General features: G+C 35.2%; 2 protein-coding genes and 1 long non-coding RNA gene across 8 annotated transcripts in view; 1 reads left to right on the forward strand and 2 right to left on the reverse strand.

Moving 5' to 3' along the window:
* Positions 1 to 5,317, reverse strand: part of LOC134804791 (uncharacterized) — a 28,470-nt gene extending 23,153 nt beyond the window's left edge. The window contains exon 1 of the mRNA XM_063778031.1: positions 5,131 to 5,317. The gene's annotated coding sequence lies outside the window, so the exon portion shown is untranslated. The remainder of the gene's footprint in view (positions 1 to 5,130) is intronic.
* Positions 1 to 17,986, reverse strand: part of LOC134804946 (uncharacterized) — a 371,780-nt gene that overhangs the window by 302,116 nt on the left and 51,678 nt on the right. The gene's annotated exons all lie outside the window — the stretch shown is intronic.
* Positions 1 to 17,986, forward strand: part of LOC134804707 (coiled-coil domain-containing protein AGAP005037) — a 125,440-nt gene that overhangs the window by 62,428 nt on the left and 45,026 nt on the right. The gene's annotated exons all lie outside the window — the stretch shown is intronic.

A 17,986-nucleotide genomic window follows, 5' to 3' on the forward strand; every position in this document is an offset into this window, starting at 1 on the left:
ATAATTACTGAAAATCTCTTAACTACATCTTTCAGACGTCTTCATTTATAAATTTTAAAATGCAACATTCTGAAACATTAACTAGTTACGAGACGGCATAATTTAAAAAAATGGTGCCGGCTCAGAGAACCCGAAATGTAAACGAAACTTGTTGACAGTTTTTTCAACTTCAAAAGTATAAAAACTTTATATTACTCTATTTATAGTTAGACACTGCAGCTTTTTCACCTATGGAACTATGAATTAGTGTTATAATCAGGATCAATCGTGCCTAGCATTGACAACACACATTTTGTTAATGAAACAAACAATGATTTTGTTGTTGTGTTAGTGTTGTGTTGATTTTGTTTTGTTTTGTTTTCTGAAAATAATTTAATTTGTTCTAATACTTCTAATAGTAAATACCTACAGGAGTGTCTTTTTCAGTGCAAGCAAACTGATGTGACATCGACCGTCTATGCATATCAAAATACTAACATATTGTTTAAATGATTTATTCCGTGGCTGGCTTCGTTACGTTTTATTAGTTAAATAAAAAAATCCTCTGATGTAACCCACGTGTAGGTAAGTATTTATGTTATCTGTTCCATAACTAAGTGGAAGGTACCTATTAGATTAACTCCAGTATACTTTCTTATCTTACGTAACAAAAATTACCCTGTACTGACTTACAGACTGATCTAACGATAGTTTCTCGAGCATTCATATTGAATTATATACTCGTACTAGCGTGCTCTAACACCAACTTGTCCGTAATTTGAAGCTAATTGGAAAGTAGCAGTAAAGTAGGTAGTTAGTAGTGGTAAACTGGTTAGCTCTAACAAATAGTTGATGTAACGATAGGAAATTATAAGGTTAAGAATGAATTGTTTGGCCACTGCCGCCCCGACCGCTGCATTGATTCGAACTTTAAGATACGTCATTTAATAGATCTAGACACGATGTGGATTAGATATGTCAGTATCAAATGTGAAACTTCTTCAAACACTAACGTCACTTTTGACACTGACACATCTAATCCATATCGTTTCTAGATCTATTACGGACGTATCTTAAAGTTCGAATCGAGCAGTTAGTGTCTCAGATAGTTATGCTTATCACGACCTACTGTTAGATCGCCCCCTCCATTGAATATGACCAGTGCTACTTTATCGCAAACATAATTGTTTACTACAGTGTATGTATGTTGTTACATAATAATTAACTATGTATGAAGCCCTTATATATTAAATATTATTTTCTTTGTCAAGATCGATATAAAAAATTTTCCCGTGTACCTAATTAACTATGTATATAAATGAACCGCTTTGTGCCTTTAATTGAAATTTGTAAGAATGTGTTGTTTTTTTAGGGTTCCGTACCCAAAGGGTAAAAACGGGACACTATTACTAAGACTCCGCTGTCCGTCCGTCCGTCCGTCCGTCTGTCACCAGGCTGCATCTCATGTACCGTGCCGCTATAACAACAAATACTAAAAAGTACGGAACCCTCGGTGGGCGAGTCCCACTCGCACATGTCCGGTTTTTTGTACATGGATCATACAGATATTATTATTTTTATTTGGTTGTGAATGGTCTTATCAGTTCCCGAAAGTTGGAGTACTTATACTGAAAAAAAAACGTTTGTTTTGAAACCACGTCAACTAATAAATGTAATTCAAAACCTAAATAAAGTCCAGTACTTATCATCTTTCACAATCAGAAGAAAAAGCAGACAATGATTTTGATTTTAGACTCAGCACAAAAACTATTAGATCGTCGGTGGTAGATAGGGACACACTTCGGAAAGTAGACGCCAAGGTGAATTACCAGTACCTAATACATTAAAAGACTTTGCTCTCACAGACTACCCCGAATACCTACCTGTTAGCTAGTATAGATTTTCTTCACTTCTATTTATTTAATGACAAACTTTAGTATATTGATATTACCTAATAAACGTTAGTTCATAATACGCTATTAATGCATACCAAACTGATTCAATATTCCTATGAATGCGGAACAAGAGAAACTGCCTTATAGGCCTCCGCATAATCTATCAAGAATGCAACTTTACTGATATGTGCGCTGAATTCTATTATACCGGTTATCTACTCACTCGATATTATTTTATGAAAAATTGGATGGATGAATAAGCTCAAGAGCAATAAAAGTGGGTTGATGGGTGTTTAATACGTTATTTATGATGAACTTGATCGTTCGAGACTTACAATAGTGACAACACACAGCCTAAGAAATCAATGAAACCCCCACGCCTTGTATTTTGAAAAATATTATATTCCTCAGATGTTATATTATAGAATTCCATCTTTTTACCAGTTAACATAGAAGATGTTTTGCACGTTTTGCAGATTTAAAATTATAACAAGAAAGTAATCGTTTTATTGTGTTAAAAATACCGTATATCATTATGGTAGGATTTGTAGGGTAGGGTAGGCCCAAAGACCCGGATTTTTGTAGTTACTCTAGCTTGTCAGATTAAGTGATATTTTGGATTTGTTTAGTTTGGTCCACATTAATGCTCTTATTGTGCTAATACTCAATATGACAATTATTTGTAAGCATTTTCTTAATATATGACGGTTACAAGTTCTAAACATATTATCCGCGGAGGCATTAAGTCTATCTTGTTACCTATTTTATTTTCGTACCTAAATTTTGTCCTAGACATATGTATGTGATGGTCTCAATCAAAAGGTTAGGAAATTATAAGTTTAAGAATGAATTGTTTGGCCACTGCCGCCCCGACCGCTGCATTGATTTTACCGACATAGCGTTACGGCCCGATTCGATCTTTAAGATACGTCAGTTAATAGATCAGAAACGATATGGATTAGATATGTCACTGTCAAATGTGACATTTCTTCAAACAAAAACGTAACTTTCGACACTGACACATCTTTCATCATCATTCATTTCATAATCCATATCGTTTCTAGATCTATTAATTGACGTATCTTAAAGTTCGAATCGGGCAGGTAGTGTGTCAGATTAGTTATGCTTATCACGACCTACTGTTAGATCGCCCGCTCCATTGAATATGACCTGTGCTACTTTATCGCAAACATAATTGTTTACTACACTGTATGTATGTTGTTACACAATAATTAACTATGTATGAAGCATATATTAAATATTATTTTTTTTGTCAAGATCGATATAAAAAGATTAGGTACACTTTTTTGTAAATTCCTGCAAAAACTTTTAATTGCTGGTTATTTGAGAAGTGAAATTATAATGCTAAGTTATTACTTTATTGGGCATTCATAAAAAATAGGGTATGGCCTCATTAAACAAAACAAGTAAATTTGTGCGCACCTGTAAGCTGTGCACCATTTTTAAAAGTTGGCATTTGTTAAACTTCGAATCTGGTGGTAGATCAACACTCCGACAGCCACATATGGTAAAAATGTGTACTATATACCTAATACATGCCGTACTAATGCCAAGAAAGAATGACAACGAATGCTTTAGTAACAGTGCAAGATTAATGACGACTAGTTGTCAAGGAGATCGACAGCTATGAATACCTACTCTAGATAACTGGTTGTGAATAATAAAACTAAATTCAACCATTAATTATTTTAGGTACCGTCTATTGCAAGACTCGTGCTTCCATCCAGAATAACAATGAACTATTAGCTAACCATGCAACGTCCGTTTCATGCGGTGTAGCCTAGTGGTTCTTATTCGTACATATTAGGTAATTACTAATTTAACGCCATATGTGGATGATAATGTTTCATTTGACCAGTCCTATAAAAAACGTCCGGGATATGAATAAACTGTTGAAGCCTAACTTATAATTGCATAGACCGGAGAGGACGACGCTCTTGCGTTTAGTATGGATAAGTACCTAATGGTAGATCAGCGCTGGAAGCCACCATCAACATGCTGAGATGGGGCCATTTCGTGGCACTTTAATCTTATTTTGTGTTTTCTTTTATATTATGTATTGTCTCGTTTGTTTGTGCTTACGAATAAATGCTATTCTATTATATTCTAGTATCTGTGTACGTATAGGTACACCGTTTTAATTTATGGTCAGATTAAACATGACGTGACCTGTTATTATAGACATATTAACCGACTTCATACTATTTGAAGACGGTTAAGAAATGACGGTTCTCTAAAATAATACTTAAGTAGAAACCTACTATGTTCCCTAAAACGGCTGGACCGATTTGCAAAATTATTTTTGTTTATGAAACATGAGTCTTCACATCAGTGGTTCCATCGTCTTCAACTCAGGATCTAAAAATGGATACTGGAGAAATCGAGACATCTTCAAGTATTATCGGCTAACCCAGATAAAAGATTTCGGTATGTTCTAATGTTAACTCGTGCATTTTCTAAAAGTATCATTCGATAAAGTGAAACTGCTGATAAAAACCAAAAAATAATTACTTATATATTATCCTCAGTAAACAAGTGATAACAAAAAGTAAAAAAGCTTGTAGTAAGTAGGTACGGAATCCTTTACCGATATATTGTGAAGCGCAGTCGTGAGCAGCTCAGGAGAATCAATTCCAGTGAAATGTCTCCGGCTGTGTCCGCGGCACTTATGTAATGCTTCCGGCCCGGCAGGCGCGAGCAGGCCCGTTTCCTACTAGCGCGGCGGCGCCGGCGCTCCGCAGCGCTCCAGACCTGCGCTTTTCATCTCCGAGTTCCACTTACTTAGGTATATGTGCTTTGTATTGTTTTCTCTATATGGCTATAATTATGAACCACCGACTGCGCTACATCACTATGCAACGCGAATTGTGTAACGACACCTAATAAACAGGTTTCGCAATAAAATCTGCCCAATTATTAGTTACATAATACATATTATCATTTGGTTTTATTACCCAGTTCAAGATCATTACAAGTTATTGCCACATCTTTACAAACAGTGCCTGGTTAACCAAGGATGCCAGAAAACCGCTTAAATAAGTATGTTTATTAATAAAACACTTGTGCACAGTGTTTACGATTTAAACGTACCTTTCAATACTAAAACAATGGCCGATTCGCAAAGCTCAAAGAAAGGAAAAATATCGCCAGGCACAATAGTAAGTAAAACCAATATCACTTAAGATTGCACATCAGTGTTTAAGTTAAAATATGTTAAGCCAATTAAATCACTTACGCCGTAATCCCAAAAAGGAATATCCAAAGGCGCGCGTGTTCACTAGCACGAGTTATTCACATACTGGTCAAAAGAGTCTCACTGGAGACTACGTCGCGCCCCTCCTTGCAAGCTTTCTTCCAAACCCAATTGACATTCGCGATCTCGTGACACAACACTCGACAGCGACAATATTCCCCACCTCCTACATATTTAATTATTCAGTATTAACATGCATTAGACAAATCTCCTTTCAATTAAAAACGAGCAATTGTTTTCTGCTTTATTTGGATATTCGATTTTCTATGGCATGTAACATTTATAAAACAATAAGTCCCTATGGATATAATGTCAACGCAACTTGCAGCTCTACTCCGCTCTGGCTTGCGGGCGTTAGGTGCTAATATGTAGGCAGTCACTTCAGTACTTTGGTGGATCTAAATTACACCGCTACAGATTATACAGTTGAGGCAAGAAACGTGATCTGGGGGCCGATTTTTGAATTCCGATCGCTCGATTTCGGCACTCGAAAATCCGTGGAAAACGGAAAATGCTAATTTTTGAAATACGAGCGATAGAAATTCGGAATCGACTGGTATTGACCACTCGTTTTCAATTCTATTCGTAGAATTTAAATGCTAGTAGTGGAGATATTACTGAACGAAATACACGAGCGGTCGAAATTCAAAAATCGGCCCCCTGGTCGCCAACGCCAAGTCGAGCGAAACAAAGAGGCACGGCCGTACCATCCTTTTCTCGAAGCCATTTACGCCATTTTCAAAGTTTTGTTAATTTACGTGCTGGCTAAAGCTGGAACCCTGAATTTTCAGTGACATATAGGGCATAGATATATTCCCAAGAACATTCAATTTGAACTTGTATTTAAAGAATTATTAAGTAATTTTAGAATCAAATATCCTAACACTTGTAGGCAACTAAGTAAGTGTATAAAAATATGTTACTATCAATTGGACGGTGTCTAAAAATTTGATTACTTTTACAATACCTAGTCCTCATAAGATAACTTAAAATCACACATCCGGCATTGCATACACATAAGCAGGGCACATTTGACTCTACGTCACATAACCATCGTGGTCATGAGGGTGGATCGATCGAGATTCTGATATTCATTACTGTCCAACTAATACGATGTCGATTAGGTTCTTACTGAAAACTTGTTTAGTGCGTGCCGTGACACAGTAATTGTCATGTCAAATGTCGTGTACGCCATATCCGTTGAACTTTCTCAAGGCTACAGTCTCAGTTAAGTAAATTTTACGAATAAAAAGATTTTAGAAAGTACTGCGATAGAACGTGTGAGAAATAAGTAACAAGCAATATTCTAATCATGATACAAGTGAAATGTTGTGATACCCATTCATTGCGTACTAGTGCAATAAAATAGTTCAAAGAACTATTAGGATTCTGTACATATTGAACATATTAGGTAGTTCGGTTTTACATAAACCACCTTAAACTCGTAAAAAACTAGACTAAGTTGATATATTTTAACATTGTAACTCGAGACACAAGAAAAAAAATTACAAGTAAATATTTTTTGTCGGAGCAGATAATAAATCGTCAGGTAACAAGCAAAAGTCACTAATTACTAAAAAAAATTAAACAAAAATCGACCTTCTTTTAGAACTAATATAATAATTATGGTTCACTATGGCTATGAACTTGTGGTGGTAATTAGTGAGTTTTGCTTGTCACCTGACGAAATGTAACATCCAATACATTTCTGAGTTTGCAATAAGTAAGTGCAATATGTATGTACAGCAATACAGTTACCACAGTATCAAACAAAAAATGCATGTAATTGTTATATACAGTGCGGAAAAAAATAATGGGCTCTGGAGGGAAAGTACGTCAAAACCTTAAGTTAGTTTATTTTTTAAAGGGGACATTCTTTTATCTATTATTAAAAAGAATAAAAACTGCATGTAAGATTTTTTTTAAAGATAGTATGTGTAGTTACTTAAACTAATTCCTATTAACATCAAGCATGGTAAGCCTAAACGCGCAGCTACGAAGACTAAACACATAGGTATAGGTCTATAAGAACATAGAATAATTACAAAACGAAGTAATCGAATGAATCGTAGGAACCAGAAATTATGTAACGTCTACATACAATAGTAATAGTTTAATGCACTCCAAAAGCTTTTCGAATTACTACATACTCTTACTCGTAGTTCCATAATATCCAAATAGTCCCATGCGACCTAAAAATATTTTAAATATCGCCTGGTACGAGACCTTAAGCAATTAAGTCCTACCCGCACTTGACTAAAATGTTTTAACGTGAAAGTGAATACATACCTACTATATCAGTGTCAACTGTTGCGTTTCTCGCAGTACTCTACTTTTGCCACGATGATAATTATTATAGACTGCAAATAGCGCCTAGTCATTTTACGGACCTCGAACGCGAGTTTTGTAACGCAACAGCACATATCGCTAGCCCAATATTACAGGGTTCTATGTTTAACTTTTATCGAACTGAAATTTGAACATTGTCACAGTGACATTAAGTCGAATTTCAACTATCTTGAAAATGTAACCTAGAACTCTGTAATATTGGGCCAGCGATATGGTACTTCAGGCTTATTAATGCCTAAGGGCCGGCACACATACCCACGATGCGACGTCGTATCGTGGGACGACGCGGCGTCGTCTCACGTTGCGACATCGTGTAACGTTGCGACGTCGTGTCGTAGAAATCTACGACATCGTATCGTGGGCACTATACGACGCCGTATAACGATGCGGCGTCGTGTCGTAAAAACCTACGACGTAAACAGTAAGTAAACTTTCTGCGATTTCTTAGAGGTAATGGCAGCAAAACAAGAACACGTCTGTTGCAATCCTTATATCTTGATTAACTGCGATGATTTTTTACATTTTCAACGTCATGGTAGTAACATGCCGTGAATGTTACCATGGTTACGCCATTATGAAAAAAAAGTGCATGGACTTGTAGTATGAAGGCATATGACATATGAATATAATTATTATTTTTTTGTGCTAACGGTACTTTCGAATCGTCGTCTGATTGTGGTCGACTACAACTACGATACGATATCGTGTCGTTAATCAATCAATGCACATCGTAGATTTCCACGTTACTGCGCCGCAACGTGACACGACGTCGTAAAATGTCCAGACACGACGTCGTATTGTGCCACGACACGACGTCGTATCGCGCCACGATACGACGTCGTAACGTTACACGACGTCGTGTCGTAAAAACCTACGGCGTAAACAGTAAGTAAACTTTCTGCGACTTCTTAGAGGTAATAGCAGCAAAACAAGAACAGGTCTGTTGCAATCCTTATATCTTGATTAACTGCGATGATTTTTTACATTTTCAACGTCATGGTAGTAATATGCCGTAAATGTTACCATGGTTACCAGTATAATTAGACACTAGATTAACGGTTTAACCGCTTAACCTCGCGTTAGTGGGATGGTGCAAGAGGCCCTTAATGGTAGAGTGTGCAGATAAATGAAAATAGGTAGGCACTTCTGTATGAAGAAGATTTAAAGATTTGAAAACAAAAAATACAGTTGTCTATTACACAAATATTGAATTACTTGTATTAAACGGTTTTATACAAATAATTCAATATTTGTGGAAAATTCTTAATTAATAACTTTCCACGATTCATATTTTATTGACAGATATGGCGATTCATATGTTATGAAAGACGTGACAGATAGACGGACGGACAGAGACATAAGGGTTTTTAGTACGGAACCACCTTTTTGGTACGAAACCCTAAAAAGCATAATATGTATTAAGAATAGCGCTAAATATATGCATGTAGTGACTGTTTACCGTCATTGCCATTATCTAGATTTCCACGTTACGGGGCCGCAACGTGGAAATCCACGATGTAAATTGATTGATTCACGACACGATATCGTATCGTAGTATTAGTCAACCACAATCAGACTACGATTCGAAAGTACCGTTAGCACAACAAATTAATAATTATACTCATATGTCATATGCCTTCATACTACAAGTCCAGGCACTTTTTTTCATAATGGCGTGACCATTGGCCTCGCAAGACAGCTCGCAACGGCTCTAGTAGATAATGGCGATGACGGTTAACAGTCACTACATGCATTTATTTTAGTGCTATTCTTAATACATATTATGCTTTTTAGGCTTTCGTACCAAAAAGGTGGTTCCGTACAAAAAACCCTTATGACTGTCCGTCCGTCTATCTGTCACGTCTTTCATAACTTATGAATTGCCATATCTGTCAATAAAATATGAATCGTGGAAAATTATTGATTAAGAATTTTTCACATATATTGAATTATTTGTATAAAACCGTTTAATACAAGTAATTCAATATTTGTTTAATAGACAACAGTATTTTTTTGTTTTCAAAGCTTTAAATCTTCTTCATACAGAAGTAAGTACCTACCTATTTTCATTTATCTGCACACTCTACCATTAAGGGCCACTTGAACCATCCCACTAACCCGGGTTTAGGCGGTTAATCCGTTAACCCAGTATCAAATTATACTGGTAACCATGGTAACATTTATGGCATGTTACTACCATGACGTTGAAAATGTAAAAAACTATCGCAGTTAATCAAGATATAAGGATTGCAACAGACAATTTCTTGTTTTACTGCTATTACCTCTAAGAAGTCGCAGAAAATTTACTTACAGTTTGCGTCGTAGGTTTTTACGAGACGACGTCGCAACGTTATACGGCATCGTATAGTGCTCACGATACGACGTCGTAGGTTTCTACGACACGACGTCGCAACGTCACAACATCGTATAGTGCCCACGACACGGCGTCGCGTCGTCCCACGATACGACGTCGTATCGTGGGTATGTGTGCTAGCCCTCATAGAACACACACAGTATTAAAAGAAAACTAATCAAAAAGATTAACGTTCTTGTATGATCCGCTCTCCTTATTATACGAGGATATCTCAATAGGTATCCCTCGTCAACTCATATAGATTACAATTAATCTAATATTAGTTGGTCGAATAATTGTGGTTAATTTAAAGTCCATTTTTGGAGTTCGTTCTCAAGAATCGATATTCATAATACATGGTGATTTACGGGACGTGAGCAGGACCAACCCTACACACTCAGTAAATGTTAAGACGAAAGTGGAGGACCCGTGCAATATCGCCTCTTATACAAACGTAGTCCTTATTTTCCTCTCTGGATATTAACATTAGGTATAGAAAATATTTTGACACAATTTGTTGTATATAAACTACAACTATGGTTAAATTAATATAAAATTTTTTAATAATTTTAACAGTATAGTTGACCGAATAATGGTGCAACTTTCACTTTCGCTCTCGTGGTGAAGAATGTAATCTTTGGCTACTTACACGTTGAGAAATAATTAAATTAATACATACATATTATACTACAGTATTTTTATTAGTTATTAAGGTTCCATAGTCGAATATAAGTTAAAACTATTTGTTTTCAACACTAAAAACAACTACCGATAATCTCACTAATACACACTTAATGTAGATATGGTTTATGACATGTAGCATTCCAAGAAACGGGCAACATCTTTATAAGCGCCATTCTTAAGTCCAGTAGATTGACTGTTGATGCTAAACCAACCAACCTCGCTATTAATAATCACCGTAAGTACCTTCAAAGTAGGCAGTTAAAAAGTCAATTAATTATGTAATCTACAACTTTGGAGTTGGACACATCGAACATTTCCCTTAATTATATAACATGGGCAGTAGGTATATGTATGTAAGTATGACCTTCTTCAAGAGAAAACAAACTGGTTCAATTTCATCATCATACATTGCGAATCAGTAAAAGATAATAAGTACAAAAATGAGCTATGTGACATTTAAAGTACTTTCAGAGTTATTCACTGCAGCCCGTGACATTCGGGTTGTAAAACGATACGTCGGGTTTGCTTTCGTAATGACGCACAAAACTTAACATATCGTAAAAAATATGTAAAAAAAATAATTTTATTATGCTCAATATTTGATTGACAGTTTTTTTTAAACTTGACTAGGTAGATATGTGGATATTGTAATTTCTCCGGCGATAAATATAGAGAATCACACCTTCATCTACTACCTCTGTCAGAAATTCAGAGAGCTGTAACACGTTGCCCTTAATACTATATACCTTATATATTCTTTGATACCTATACGGCTACCACCAGTTTTGACATTGACATAACGCTCACGTTTACGTAACTTACTTTCTATGCATCTCGCTCGTACTCGCATATGCGAGCAATAGTGGAAGCGAGATGTACAGAAAGTAAATTACGTAGACGTGAGCGTTATGTCAATGTTAAAACTGATGGTAGAGGCTCTAGTTAGTTCTTATTCCACGTCAGAGTTATTTGTAATCACTGTAAAATTATATGTAATTTACAAAACATTTTTGAAACGTCATTCCCATGAAAATCAATTGCACAAAATAATCAAAGTAATAAAATGTTTTAATTGCTCGATAAAGGTAATTATCCAAACTAAACATCATACGACTTACCTATATGTATATGCATGTTGGACTCCAACTAAATCAAAGACATTGTCGCACGACATCCGATCCTACCCGAAACCGGTAGATAGAACTCACTAACCGTGGATTCGTATGCAAATTTTGAACAAGGTACCTACAGAAAATAATGCTTTACAATACACAATATATAATAATACACACCTGGCCAGTTTTTTATTCAATTTGTCATCCGCACGCACATTTAATGTAAGTATCTCAAAAATACTTTCCGAGAAGGACAGCACATAGGTACTTAGTTTTATGTAACGATATGGGCCGTGTAGCTGTCGTAGATCGGAAAGAAGTCCTCAAGAAGTTTAACATACTTAATTGCGTCCTAAATACCTCGAACTCTACTAAATTACAGTAAACTACTGGCGTTTACGCTGCAAAATAACAGAACTTCGTGCTTGCGGTCCTCGGCTTAGTAGGCTGCGTAACTAGATTTTGTATGGTTTAATGTTGCCACAGACGCCAATCAGACTGAAGAGTGAATTGCGAAAATACTAGCTTATCTTGCGAGCCTAATTAGTTCCTACATCATCTAAATATACCTACCGTATAATTTATAATTTCTTACTTCTGAATATTTATTTAAACTCTATTGCATAGTACAATGAATAGCGGACTTATAGTATTTTAAAGCATTCAATTTCATATTTATGTAAAGGTAAAGTACGTATGTATGTATGTTACAAATGCCTGCTTACGAGTAAATATGCTACATTCGAGTTGGGTATTATTTATTTAACTACCGTAAACCGGGGTTACTTTGATTTGCGGGTCGACTTTGATAGCAACTTCTCTCCGCTACTAAAGTCCTTGTTTTAACGAGTTGAAAAATAATTTCGCAGTTGTTTTTCTTTATTGGCAACACTGATAGTTGTTTCACCGCGCAGTAAGCGGATGCGAGTGTAATATTATTATTTCGTCTAGAAAAAAAATATTAATGGCGAGTACGCTTTTCGTCCTGGTTTAATTGGTTGAAAAACTTTGACTGTATTCGTGTCAATAATTAATACATGTAAATTTTATAGTGTCTTAGGTCAATCAGTGTTTATTCGCGAGTTTATAAAAAAATACCTGAATTCGACAACCTCCACATGCGCACGTAACCGGGGAATCCATGGGTCGGGGTGTCTTTGATCACTTATACGTGGTGAAATTGATCAAAAGATTAAAGTAACACCATGAATTATTTTGGCAGCTTACGATTTTTTTATGTATTTTTTTTCAGTAGTTATATAACAAATAGGTATCGTTTGAGTCAGTGAAAGAGGTAGAGGTTGTAGAATTATAAGTTTGTAGGTATTGTAGGAGTTGATCTCCGGAACTGCTCATCTGATTTTAAACATTCTTTTACCAGTTTCTATTGTATGGAATTAACTTTCTGGGTGGAAATTGGCTATATTGTATCCTGCGGCTTTGCTTTAGGTATTTTATTATACGTGCGTAAGGCCACCAGCCCAGGGTATTAATTCTACAATAAATAAATATGCATTGTTTTTTTTTTTATAGAAATAATGCCAGAGATTACAAATAATATCGGGTAACGAGACTACAAAAAATACCAAGAAGAACAACACTCGCAAACATGGGCACAAAATCTATTCATGCCGCATCGAAAGCATACAATATTTTTATAGAACTTCATACAATAAGTACCTACCTATATAGGCAACATATCAAAAACCCGGGTGTACAGACCAAATTTACTGAAACGGAAAGGCTTGCAATTCAAAAATCTGTTGCTAAGTGCAATGATAAGTTAAATCCCTACGTTATTTATAGTAAATAATCTAATAAGCGCTTAAATTTTTTAATTTGTATCTGTTGGTATGGTATCAAAGTAACCCCACACGTTAAAGATATAAATAACTTAAAAAGTACTTAACCGATTTTATTATTTTTATTTTTTACAGCCTTTTTAGCGGGTCTACTTTAAATTGTCAGCAAAAAAATTAGTGGTTTCAAAGTAACCCCATTCTGAATATAACTTTGATCGCGTTGTTTTTATTTATTTCTGAAAAAATTATAAGTCCTAATTTTTTTTTATTTGGCAGACGGAAGGAAGAGAAAAAACCGATTATTATATTTTTATTTCATATTTTTACGTATATTAGGATCGTCAAAAAATGGTGCCAAACTCTAAAATTGATCAAAGTATCCCCGGTTTACGGTACTTATTCCTGAATTTCTGATAGTGTTGTACCTATGCCTTCATGTTACTCAATGACTTCGGCGCTCTTTCTCTCGAGTAGAAGCGGTTGTTTAGTAATGCCCAATACCGCATGTTAATAGGTGGTTGGCCGTGAACCGTTTCGTCTCAGCCTTATCATCAGATCTAGATCAATTTAGAATGGCATTTATTTTATATATTTCATATGTGTATAGGTACATAGCAAATTACGGCTTTTAGTACCATCTTATATGACTATTTTTTGAATCATTTCCGTATTCCGTTTTTTGTATTAATCACTTTACCGGTTATTATTTTAATCTAAAACGATCGTATTCCGTACGTGTACCTATGCGATTCTTTCGCGTTACCGTTGTAAACTTTTAGACTTCAACGGGTTTTATACATTCCGGTTATACCTACAAGGGCTTTATCTAAATCAATTTAATTATAATCATCTTATACTTAGACGGAATAATGGAGATTAATTTCACCTTATTTGCACAGGTAGGGGCTCTGCATCTACATAAGTATTTAGTTTTTCTTTATGTAAAAATACAGACTAAAATGTTAACACATTCACTGCCCCCGACGCACATGTGCGTCCACCGTCATGCAAGTTTGTTCCTAGGCCACGCCCCCTGGCAGTGAATGCGTTAAATCAAAAGTTAATCAGTGGAAAATAGTGGGTGTACTCGCTTCTTTTAATGACAATTATTATATTTACTGTAACATTTTATATACTCAAATAAATACCTCTAAGTATATACCACGTGTCCCAAAATTCAACGATAAGCTGGCACCAGAAGATGGACCTGCTCATGACTACTCGAGGAAAAAAAATAAAAAAAATATATCTCAATTTATTATGGAATTACAAAAAAATGAAACTCGACATCCCTAATGGTATTTTTAACGACCATGTCTACAATTTTTCAAATATTTCTGTTTTTTTTTGTATCGGCAACCTAATTAGCACTGCTATCCGGGTCTATATAACTTAATACTCCTAATTCAAATTGGCATAACATAGATTACGCATAACTTTTAAATCGCATAACTGAGTACGCATAATGTTAATGCGCATAACGTATATTGTCATAACGATGACTTAGGATAAATGTAATAAGCATAACGTTACTTTGCATAATTATTAAATGGTATAAATATAAAAGGAAGAAAACAGATTGTTACGTCACCAAATAACGGTATTTGGAAGAAATTGCAGCCAAATTAAATATAAATTAATTTGGATGTTTTTTTCCATCCTACCGATTTATAGGTATAGGTTCTATTTAGCAGTTAGAGGTACTGACAAATGTAATTTTGATTGTATATATTATTTTATTTATTTAATAGATCTGAGAAGTTAATCAGGATGTGAATATATCTATTATCGGGCTGTTATAAAAACAAACCTAACATCGAAGGCTAAGGCCTTCTGAACCTAACCTAACCGAGTTGGTTAAGTTGGTTTTGCCCTGATCCATCTAATACGCGCGCTTTAGAAAATTATGCTAAATCATTTTATGGTGGTTAAAGTTATAGTTAATAATGTTATGCATATTTAAATTATGCGGAGTCATTATTATGCGCAATAAGTGTTATGCTTTTTTATTATTATGCCTGTTCAATGTTATGAACAATTATTTTATGCCAATTATGACAGTTAATGTTAGGCGTATTAAGGGGCACCCCTGCTATCCACCACAACCCTTAAAAATACCAGAATACATGTAAGTACAATTTTCTTTTTTTTTTGAGACTCCATAATAGATTGAGATATATTTTTTTTTTTCTCGAGTAGTCATGAGCAGGTCCATCTTCTGGTGCCAGCTTATCGTTGAATTTTGGGACACGTTGTATAAATCCATTATTAAATAGTTTAAATATATAATAATTATTAATATTTTGTAAAAAAAAAACCGCCAAGTGCGAGTCGGACTCGGCCACGAAAGGTTCCGTACCATTACGCAAAAGACGGCAATAAAATCACGTTTGTTGTATGGGAGCCCCACTTAAATATTTATTATATTCTGTTTTTAGTATTTGTTGTTATTTATAGCGGCAACAGAAATACATCATCTGTGAAAATTTCAACTGTCAGACGGACAGTGGAGTCTTAGTACCTACTATTTAAGTATTTACTAACCCATCATACCAATACGTCGGAAAGGGACAAACGATTATTATCGGCTTGTCAACTTTAGTAGACGTTTATGAATAAGGGGGTAAGACTCCACTGTCCGTCTGACAGTCCCGTTTTTACCCTTTGGGTACGAAACCAGTTGAGGTAGGTCATATTTTTTATACTATAAACTGTGACATGATTACGTACTTATTTTCACTTTAATATTCTATTAAAATAAAGATAAATTATATTTCTTTTTGAATATGTGTTGTGGAAAGTATTGTTACATTACGCCTAGTTAATTTAAGGAACTATTGTATTAGGTTATACCTTTAAATAGTTGCTGTATTTAATAAAATAAAATAATAATAATTAAAAATCATCTTATTAGATAGAAGACTAGAATAGAAAAACATTTATTGCAAAAACCATCTACATACAAGCACCACATACAGTAGCGGAAAAAAAATCTATCATATCGTGATTTTTCTGTAAAATATATCAAAATATATGAAACCAGGGACTGAATTTGTTGATAACTAATCAAAAAAGGTTGCATTGATTTATTCTAGGCCCAATATATGCTAACAGGCCGGTACATATTTCAAAAATCTATTTGAATTCGTATTTCTGGAACATGACGTCCGTCACTTGTACTATATAAGTCGATAAAAAACAGAATATCGTATTAATTCGTAACAATATTTGTAAGAATTATCAGTTCCGTCATGGGGAGACCTCGTGGAAATAAATACTTATCAGTAGCTATAAAAGAAGCAATTGTAATGGGGTACAAAAATGGCTTAACGCAATCGACGCTGGTTAAGCAATTTCAACTTCATCAGTCGACTATATCGAAGGTTTTAAAACGCGAAAAGCTTCACGGATGTGTAAAAAAGCCCAACAAACCTGGTCGCCCACGCTGCACATCACATTTGGTTGACCGCAACATTTTGAGATTAGCCAGAGACAATCCACGATTCACGGCGAGCGACATTATGCGAGAAATATCGGCTGGAGATTCAGTTTCTGTGACCGTACGTACTATAAGAAATCGTCTGATTGATGGTGGACTTCGTGCTCGTCGCCCTGCTAAGAAACCACTTATTTCCAAGAAGAATCGGACAGCTAGAAAAAAATATGCGAAAGAACATCTTTCTTGGACTGCCGAAATGTGGGAAAAGGTAACTTGGAGCGACGAATCCAAGTTTTTACTGTTTGTAACAGATGGAATTACGTACGTACGATGCCCCGACAATGCTCGCTATGACCCCAAGTACCAGCTCCCTACAGTCAAGCACGGCGGCGGCTCCCTTATGGTATGGGGATGTTTCAGTGTAAGTGGCGTTGGTCCGTTACATCGAATAAACGGGATTATGACTAAGGAAGTATATGAAGAAATATTACAAGATGTTTTTCTTCCCTGGGCACGCCAAAATTTCGGCAGGGCGTTTATATTTCAACAAGATAATGACCCGAAACATTCATCGAATCTTGTTAAGCAGTGGTTCAAAAAAGTAGAGTGAGGAATTTGGAATGGCCCAGTCAAAGTCCGGACTTGAATCCGATAGAAAATCTATGGAAGGAGCTAGGACGTCGTGTGAGTGCAAGAAAAGCAAGAAATATCAATGAAACATTTGAGCAATTAAAGGAAGAATGGGAACGCATTCCAAATTCTTTCCTCGCAAAGCTGATTGCATCACTGCCCCGAAGATGCCAAGTTGTTCTTGATGCAAAGGGTTTCAGTACCAAGTACTAATCATATATTTTGATTTTCAGTCAAGAATCTGTTATTTTTGTTGTTTTTTTTTGTTAATAAACCACTTTTACCTATACTTTGCGTTTTAGTTATTTTAGGTACTTTTAAATAAATTTGTGCAAAACGAGTGTCTTTTATAATATCATATGAATGTAATATATGATTATACTCTCCATTTTAAGAGCTTTCATATGATAATAGTTAAGGTAAGTTTAGTCGATCACATATAGAAATATTTAATAAAAACACAGAT

The sequence above is a fragment of the Cydia splendana genome, chromosome Z (genome assembly GCF_910591565.1).
Source record: "Cydia splendana chromosome Z, ilCydSple1.2, whole genome shotgun sequence".
Lineage (NCBI taxonomy): Eukaryota > Metazoa > Arthropoda > Insecta > Lepidoptera > Tortricidae > Cydia > Cydia splendana.